The 8,901-nt window shown below is 36.4% G+C and overlaps 1 long non-coding RNA gene across 1 annotated transcript in view; it reads left to right on the top strand.

The window, feature by feature from the left end:
* Window positions 1-6,085, top strand: part of LOC108445384 — a 20,037-nt gene extending 13,952 nt beyond the window's left edge. The window contains exon 3 of the long non-coding RNA XR_001860206.1: window positions 1,247-6,085. This is a non-coding gene — a long non-coding RNA (uncharacterized LOC108445384). The remainder of the gene's footprint in view (window positions 1-1,246) is intronic.
* Window positions 6,086-8,901: the final 2,816 nt, after the last annotated feature.

Raw genomic sequence — 8,901 nt, 5'->3', positions numbered from 1 at the left:
ATGTCTTTCTGCTTGTAAATCTAAAACTTCTAAGATAGCTGATTTACTGTCCCAAATCCTGTTGAAGTAATCTTGATTTTTAAGAGTAAGTGCTCAGATCTTCACTCACTTGGAATCTGATGTGCAGCTATCACTGTGGTGGATGGACTTAAGCTATGTAATTATATATGTGTTTGTCCCCTGGCTACACATAAATGATCACGACACTTGGGAGAAGGATTTTAACTGAAATAAACCTTGCCTGTGGAGCAACCAAGAATTGTATGCAGACATCACATTACCACATCATCTTTGCCTAGAGGAGTGGCAAGAGCAGGAAAATAGGGTGTGACACCAACTGTTTGGCTTCTACATGCAAATTGTCCTGCCCTTATGAGTCATTATGTGCAAATGCAAATTTGAATTTTTGCTTGAAGCAGTGGGTTTTGTGTAGTGAGAGCTTCAGGGCAAGTAATCCAGAATAAACTCTATGTAGAGCAGTCCTATCCCCTTGCATTTTTCAACTCTGTCCTCACTGTGTGCTGGAAGACTTGTCAGAATTTTCTGATTTATTAGTTGCTGCAATTGCTGGTGTGACAAAGCAGCTCCTTCTCCTCTACAGTGCAAATGTTGTCCCTCTATAATAGGGAGTCACTATTTAGGGAAGTTCAGAGGGCTCTGGAGGTCTGGAATATGCTTAATAAGACATAGTTTATCAGTCTGCATAAAGTGTCCCCATGTCATGTGTACTGCCAAAATTGATTCGGTCTCTTAAAGACTATATATCTATGAGAATGTTGTTATAGTGATAATTTTCTTAATTTAAGATGACCTTGGTTAAGTCACAGATGTAGTGGATGACTCACATAGTATTAACACCCTTCACATCCCCATAAAGACTCCTTTTTCTGATGCTAAGACTTCCACCTAGTTCCTCATCAGACTCTTTTTATGACTTTCACAATTGAGGTAAAGCGTGGCGCTGTATTTTCCCTACGGCTTTTCCTATTAAAGGTCTGCCCGTTCCACATGGGCCCCCCCTTCCCCTGCCCCTAGCCCTGGCCACTCCCTCGGGTTCTCCCTATCGGTTCCTGTACCCCAACTGCACCCATGTACCGCCCCTGAGCCCCTGAGAAAACCCCCTGCGCCCAGATCACAAGGTCTCTCTTGGTCACTCTACTTCTGGGAAGCCGAGGACCAACATGTAACAATAAAGTTTCCCGATGGAGAGACCCTTCTCACCTCCTTTGCTATCACCGTGTTGCAGGGCCCAGCTAGCCGGAGCAGGAGCTTGGGGCCATCCAAAAGGACTGCAGGAGGACAGAATGGCTGCTCTGCCCTAAGCAGCCCCGCTGTGCTCTCCGGGAAAGGTGCAGCTTGCCAAACCAAACTGAGCAACTGCAACAGTAAAGCAGGAAACCTCTGTTGATGGGTATTCATTTCATCATCTCTCTGCTGTACCTCTGAGGATGCAGACTGAGAGAGAGTCAATCTTTTATTAAAGGCAACGAGGATTCTTCTTTCTATTTATTTACTTTTCTTGCTCTAACATAGTTTGTCAACTTGTTTTTATAATTTCATTTGTGCTGATGATTTGAAAAGTAAAACCGGAATTCTCCTTTCAGATCCATTCATCCATCAATCCATCCCTCAAAAATGATTTTACTATGTCAATTATCAAACAACAAAATGCATATATTATACTTCGATCATCTTTATGAAATCTTCAATAAGGAAGATATTGATGCTCTCTACAGCAGAGAATTCTCAGAATAAAGCTTTTAAAAGTTGTGGAAAAATTAGTTATGAAAATGGAAGCTGTTCCCTACAATTAGACTGCAGAATGGTTTTCCAAACTGATTGTCCCCCATTAAAAAAATAAATAAAGAGCTGTGTGCTGGCAGTTTTGGATAAATTATTTGATCATAATTCTTGAAACCTTGGAAGAAAGTAGAATAATTTATACATTAGCCTCTAGCCTGCTGGGAGCAAACATGAAAAGAGCTAGATCAGAACTTTGAAACATGTTCTTGGGTGTGTGGTTTTGAAAAATTTTTGTACTCAAGGAATAACGAACATCTTAAAAATGCAGTGAAATAGAAAGGTTTTTTGTAGTTGTTTGTTTATTTATTTGAATATAGGATCTTTTTCATACACATGCAGTTTTGAAACTGCTCACAAAAATATTAAGGTCACTGAGAGAAGACTATAACCCAGTATACTAAATATTATCATTTGACAGGTCAAAGCAAACAGATGAAGACTTCTATGTTTGTGGCCCATATAAAATCAGGTCATACTCTTGAGAGGTAAATGAAAGAGAAATATATCTGAAATTATGTGCTATTTTTCAAGTTTTCAGTGAAATTATTGTATTTTATGTTTATATGAATACATATGCAGATGCCCAAAAATACATGTGCATTATATATATATGTGAAGTATCTGTGTGCATACACATACTTGGAATGAGAACACAGAATTTAAACATATGAGAAAAGTTCTGGATCTGAAAATTGTCGTTGATGTTAATGGACTTCTATTTTGACATATGAGTGAAGAATATCGTCTGTATAAATCCTTAAGTCAAACTTCCTGTATTGCTGCATTCAAGAGGACACTTTATCACCTCTTCAATTTACGTCAAGGTTAATATAAGAAAGCCACTGAACTGGAACTCATCAGAATGTACATTCAGCATTCCAAATTTACAGCTGCAAAACAACATATAACAACATAACAAAAGTTAATCTTTATTGTTTTCTTAAATTGCTGAACTTGGAATTCAAACATTTTGTCAGCCAAAGCTGAATTTCAGAGAAGACCATTAAGAATCAATAGGAGGGTGTGTCACAGGGTGATGGTTTTAATGAGTAATGGAGTACAGATCAAAAATCCCTCAGGTTTACATTCACATCCCGTAATTGACACAGACATGACATCGGAAGACTAATAAGATATCAAATTTGTGATATTGTGCAGCTGAACTTCTAACAGGTTCAGGACTTATCCTGAAAACATATTAAGAAACTCCTCTTAGGGTTAATTGAAGTTTGCCTTAAAAATATATATGTGATGGAAAAATGTCTTTGCTTCTATTTGGAATTATATTGGAAAGAACAAAATACATCACAGAGAATATTTCATTCAAAGCTCACACAGAATGCAGTAGAAAAATAATTATATTACGATTCTCAATATGCCCTGGGACAGCATGTTTATAAATATTTCTGCTTTAACTGAAGTAGTCCAGAGTTGGAACATTCAAAGAATAAACACAAAAATTAATTATGTCTTTAATCCATAGAATAAAAAAATCCATAAATCTCATATATTTGCAACATTTTCAGCTAGTCACCAGTATTCCCCTTAAGAAATGTTAGGAAAAGTACCACCAGCCTTCATATCTTTTTTTTTCTAGATGTTGCCTGAAATTTTGATTTCTGGTTCTTTAACTGACTAAGGCAACAGCAACATCTGTGAAACTCAGAATGGGATCAACACATTGTTTTGGTCACTTTAACTGAGTGCAAATGCTGTAAGACTATATTATTTTAGAGAAATGGACGCTCTAAATTCATAATTCAAGTTCGAGGTTAGTTGTCTATCATATTAGACTGACTGCAAAGAGAACTTAAGCCTAGTAAATTCCTAATTTAAATATCCCCTTTAGTTACTCAAAGCAAGGTTTCATAAATCTCCACAAAATGCTAACAATTTACAGGAATGAAGGGATGCACTCTGTCTTGTACTTAATATTTCACTGGTATGGCAGAAGCACAAATGAAGTCTGAACTCTGGTCCATTCCAGCTTGTAATGAAAGGTCTCATGATATTGAAATACCTCACTTTTAGCTGAAGTTATTTGTCGTTCACATCTTCACTTCCCCTTTCTAACAATCTTAGGGAGTTTATTTTTTTATTAGCAAAACCTTTGCCACTCTCCTTCAAATCTTCAATCAAGTACCAATAGCTTACATACACTAAAAACATGTACAGTTATCCACCAAAGAAGACAAATGATCATTTTAACTTCTTAAAACAAACAAATAAGTACTTGTTTGACAAAACCACCCCAAAACCTTGCTGGAAACTAACACATGATATGACAAGAGGTTTATTTTTCAAACCAGTCTCTTTTTTTTTTTTTATTGTATATTCAAGTTATGGCACTTGATATTAAATTGCACACAGCCTAAAACACATAGTTCTGTGGCCTATAATGATCTGTCCCTGCTTTGGCCAGACTGAAGTAAACATCGTACATGTGGTACTCATTTCACATAAATTTCAGTTTCTGATCGGTGGTTACTGTCACTCGTTCAAGATAACAAACAGAAAATTATGGGAGAGCAATGTGGTGCAAAGTAGCCTGGAAGTTATCCACAGAGCACGTCTTTTATATCTCAAGTTGTAATCCAGCTCACAAGAATGCCTTTCATGTATGAAGAAAGAGGTTATTATCCTATCAGTACACAATCTGTTAATAACAAACATCAGGGGAGAGTGATTCATTTGCCCTGACAGCTTTGTGAACAGGCTTAGAAACTGTTCTGAATAGTGAAATACATTAAGAAAAAGATGTTATTTATGGCAGAAGACAGGAAAGGGAGCTTTCCTCCTGGAATTTAGGAAAGTTCAGCCAGCCAAAACAGAAAAAGTTCCAAAATATAGCTGCAAAATTAATGAAAGACAGACCTTCTTATTTTCACCTCAGATTTAAAGGTGAAAAGTCATGTCACTCAGAGTCACATTTTTCAAGATACAATATTGAAAAGCTATCAATTTTATTAATAGAAAAGCATAGGTAGATCTGACTTCTTATTAAAGCTGGTCCTTTTATTGGTCTGACCTCTGATTTAATTTTATTTCTATATTGTTAACCTGAATAAATCATTTCATTCAGCCTTCACTTGTGCATGCTCTGGTTCTATCTGGCGTCCCTTGAGAAATGTTATGGAATAGGAGATGGAGGCAACTTGCTCATGTCTACATGGACCTGGAGGCACAGTCTGCTGATGCATTGAATCTCCAGACTTACTGTATGTGATTGCTGTATTTGATACAAATTCCTATTATATTTATTTTGCATGTCTATTTGCATTTCTATTTGTTTGCATTTCTATTACATTTATTTTTAATACAAATATTATTGATAGATAGATTGATAAGCACACATTACTAAGCCAAAATATATTTTTCTTACTATCGTTGTCTCTGACTATAAACATGGCATTTCCAAAAATTATACTTACAGTCGATTAAAAAGAAATAAAAATAGAAAAAAAGGTTAAAAACATTTATGATGATCATTATTTTGTGGTACCTTAAGATATAGTTGCACAGACATGGAGACATAACTAAAGAATTCAGAAATTTAGGTTTTCTAATTGCATGTATTTTACACATATATTGCATGGGATTTTCAATATATGCTAGATTTTCAATAGATTTTTGGTGGTTGTTACAAATAAGTTCTGAAAGTGCTCAGCAAATGATAGTCTGTGCTCCTTCAGTCAAAGGAGATTCTTGTTTTAAGAGCTTATGCACTTCATAAACAGTAGAAGTGGAAACCAAGCTAAAGAATTCCTTCCTTCCTCTCCCTCCTCATGAGTGGTAAATTTAAGAATAAAATCCAGGTTTTCTGCCACTGTGGTGACTCCATTACTTTTCTCTGCAGCAAACAGTTACCGCATGCATGGGTCATGCAGTTACAGGTGGAGGTGCTGCTCAGCTCGGCAGGAGCTGGGCCAGACACACGAGGCCACTGAGCTCAGGCAGCTGCTCGGAAAATCCAGGTATCAAAGATAGCGAGCGTGATCTACACTTTAGCAATCTCTGTAGGCACTTCAAACAATAGCCCAAAACAACTGCTGTTTAATGTGACTTTCCTTGGTTCCCTGTTACATTCTTGTCTGGGTCTCCCATAATATTAGGAACGATCCTTTATTTTTCTACTAAGAATATGTACCTCCCACCTGCCTTTTTACAAGTGTGAAGCGATAACATCTGTAACCAACCTGTGGTGAAAAAGGACCTAACAATTTTTTTGCTCTTATGTTGTAAAATACATTTACAGTTCCTGTCCTTGTTATTTATATTTCAAACTCACATACTTTATTTCAAAGAAATAAAGTAAGAGATTTGAAGAAAAAACTTATGTAACAATGAATTTTCCATTTATTTAGCAAAAGTTACTGTCCTTAATATAAAAGGTAATTCAGCAATCCAATTAAAGTATTATTGACCTGTTATGGCATTACACAGTGGAAAGTTTGACTATGGGCTATTTTCATTAAAATTATTTATTCACATCTCATGTTGTTGTTTCATTTTTTTCTTTTTAAATTAACTTGTCATCTGATGAAAAGGTGCTGAACTTGCAGGCTGAAGTCCACTGTAAAAAGACAAGTAAAAGAAGAAACCAGTATTCTCATTTGTTAAGAAGAAACATTTTCTGTAGGGATCCAACACTTCCTCTTTGTATATCTAACAGGGGTAATCCATGTAAGGTAGCTCACTGAAAAAAAATACAACAAAATGTATCTAGGTTTTTGTGAAGAGCACAGACACCGGAAAACATGATGAAGTCAATTAGTACTTGGTCTGGAATTCTAACTCATCGGTCAAACAGTGAACTTCTTCACTCGTTATTGTATGTGTTAGCCTACTCAGTTAAGAGTTGAAAATCCTTGGCAAAGAATGCATTATCTGTGAAGTGATGGACAAACAGGTATGTAGTGAATTACAAAGACTGAAGAGCTGGGAAAAATCCATTTTGCATCTGTTGCCATCTGATAGATGGGAGAAGGAGTAGATGCAATATTTAAAGATTAATTTTTTTCCCCCAATGGTATTTTTTATTATCAGTCTTACATCTTCAGGATTAACAGTTCATTAATCATAGACACAAGGATACATTATGGTCCAAATTTTTGTCAAATCTCCCACACCACCTGAAGTGAAATTCACACGTGCATTCAAAAATTCACATTTTCATTACCAACTGTTGTCTAAAAAACATAGTTATCCAGATCACACATGCAGTAAAGATCAAGGTTGTCAAGGTTTAAGGACCAAAAAGGCTTTGTCCACAGAGGCATTTTTAAGCTCAAGTGACTTCTTATGAAAATAGCAATGCTTATTCTAGTGAGATCAGAGAAAAAAAGTTACAGCAAAAGAGCTGTAACAGATATTGTGATTCTGCTGGATAATAGATTAAAAATGCCTAGCACGGACTGAAATACTATCCAGCAAATACTTTTGAAAACAGCAGAAATAAAAATTTTTGCTTTTCATTTTGGAATTGTTTCTCAAGAAATAGACTACAATTATTTTAGTCAGAATATTTTTTTTTCATCAATGTCATCTACTGAATTAGTTCGTTATTTGAAAAATTTTACTTCAGTGATGTGTTGCTTATTATTTATACAGAAGTGTCAAAAGTAACATAAATGTTTGAGTTCTTTACCTCGTGGGATGATGAGGTAGTAAAGAATATTTTTCTAAGTCAAGATATGATATGTTCCCTGAAGTAGCTATTTATCCTTCAAGGACTTTAGAGTTTATGTTGCAACAGTCATTCTTAAACAACAAACTGTCTTTAAAAGCTCTTAATAATTGCTGGTCTGCTTTTATTTCACAGCTTCAGTATTGTCCTGGGTTGCAGTGTATTCTATTACTATCCTCATGAGCTGTTGACACCAGGTGGGGCAGTGTTTCCTTACCTCCTCCCTCCAGACCATCTTCTGTTGATGAGCCCATCAATGCCTTGCCTCATGACTCATCATCCCATTGTGAGATGCTCCACCCAGAGGGAGGAACCAAGCATTCCATCCTGGATATAATCTGAGATTCCAAACACCACAGGCACCCTTTCCACTGGATTCCCAGAGGACAAGAGCTACATAGCCACCACTGGACTTTCAGAGGAAGGGCAGCCCCTTTCTACTGGATCACTGCTTCGACAGAACCACGCCCATCACTTCAGGAGGACTGCAGCCACCATCTTATCGGACTGCTACCACCACCCTCACTAACAGGGTGTCAGGTTGTATCCTGACTCTGTCAGTTTAAACCACTGTTTTCTGCCTTCTTTTTCTTAATTTCCCCATTAAATTGTTATTCTGACTTGGTGCCTCCCACTGGTTTGTTTTCAAACTAGTACAAATATAACAAACAATATTTCTGGATTTCTGTCCATTGTAGTTGTCGTCTGTGGATGATCATTAGACTGGCTTGTCACTTGTACCAGAAACAAATGACACAATCAGGCAATATAACAAGGCTGGATCACTCAAATATTTCCAAGAAGTCAAATCAGTTTTCTATTTTGAAGTGAAAAAGACATTGTTTTTAACTAGCATTGTAAGCATTAGAAAATATTTTGAAGGCAATTCTCATAAGACCCTGGCACCAGTGAAGTCAATGAAGAAAAATCCACCAACTAAATTAAACATGTCTGGACTTTAATATAACTTTCTTGAAATTCATGTAGCTGTGAAACTGTCGATGAGGTGGCAGGGCTACATTTTCCTTTCTATGTACACATTTTTACTTTACTGACTCTAGGGGATTTGTGAGCCAGACTTCATTCAGCGTGTTCCAAAGAGCTATGCACTGTCTCCCCTAATAGAGACATCATCTTTGTTCTTATTTCCATTTGCATTTTTCCCTTATAATAAATTAATCATTCAAACTGAAATGTATCTCTGGGTTTCAGGGTTTTTTAGTTGGCTGGTTGTCACTGGTTTTGGTCTCAGTGTGTTTAGAGCTATTACATTTTAGAAGAACATACAGATGCAAGATCTCTCACAAGAGAGTTTTTATCACGTTATGTTTCCAGTTCAGTTCCCAATACAGATAGCTGAGTCATGAATACATATCCAACAAAAAAATAAACTTCTAAATGTGTCAGGGTTC

Source organism: Corvus brachyrhynchos, unplaced genomic scaffold (assembly GCF_000691975.1).
Source record: "Corvus brachyrhynchos isolate BGI_N302 unplaced genomic scaffold, ASM69197v1 scaffold1, whole genome shotgun sequence".
NCBI classification, from domain to species: domain Eukaryota; kingdom Metazoa; phylum Chordata; class Aves; order Passeriformes; family Corvidae; genus Corvus; species Corvus brachyrhynchos.
The sequence above is the reverse complement of the archived record's forward strand: the minus strand, read 5'-3'. Positions and strand labels throughout refer to the sequence as shown.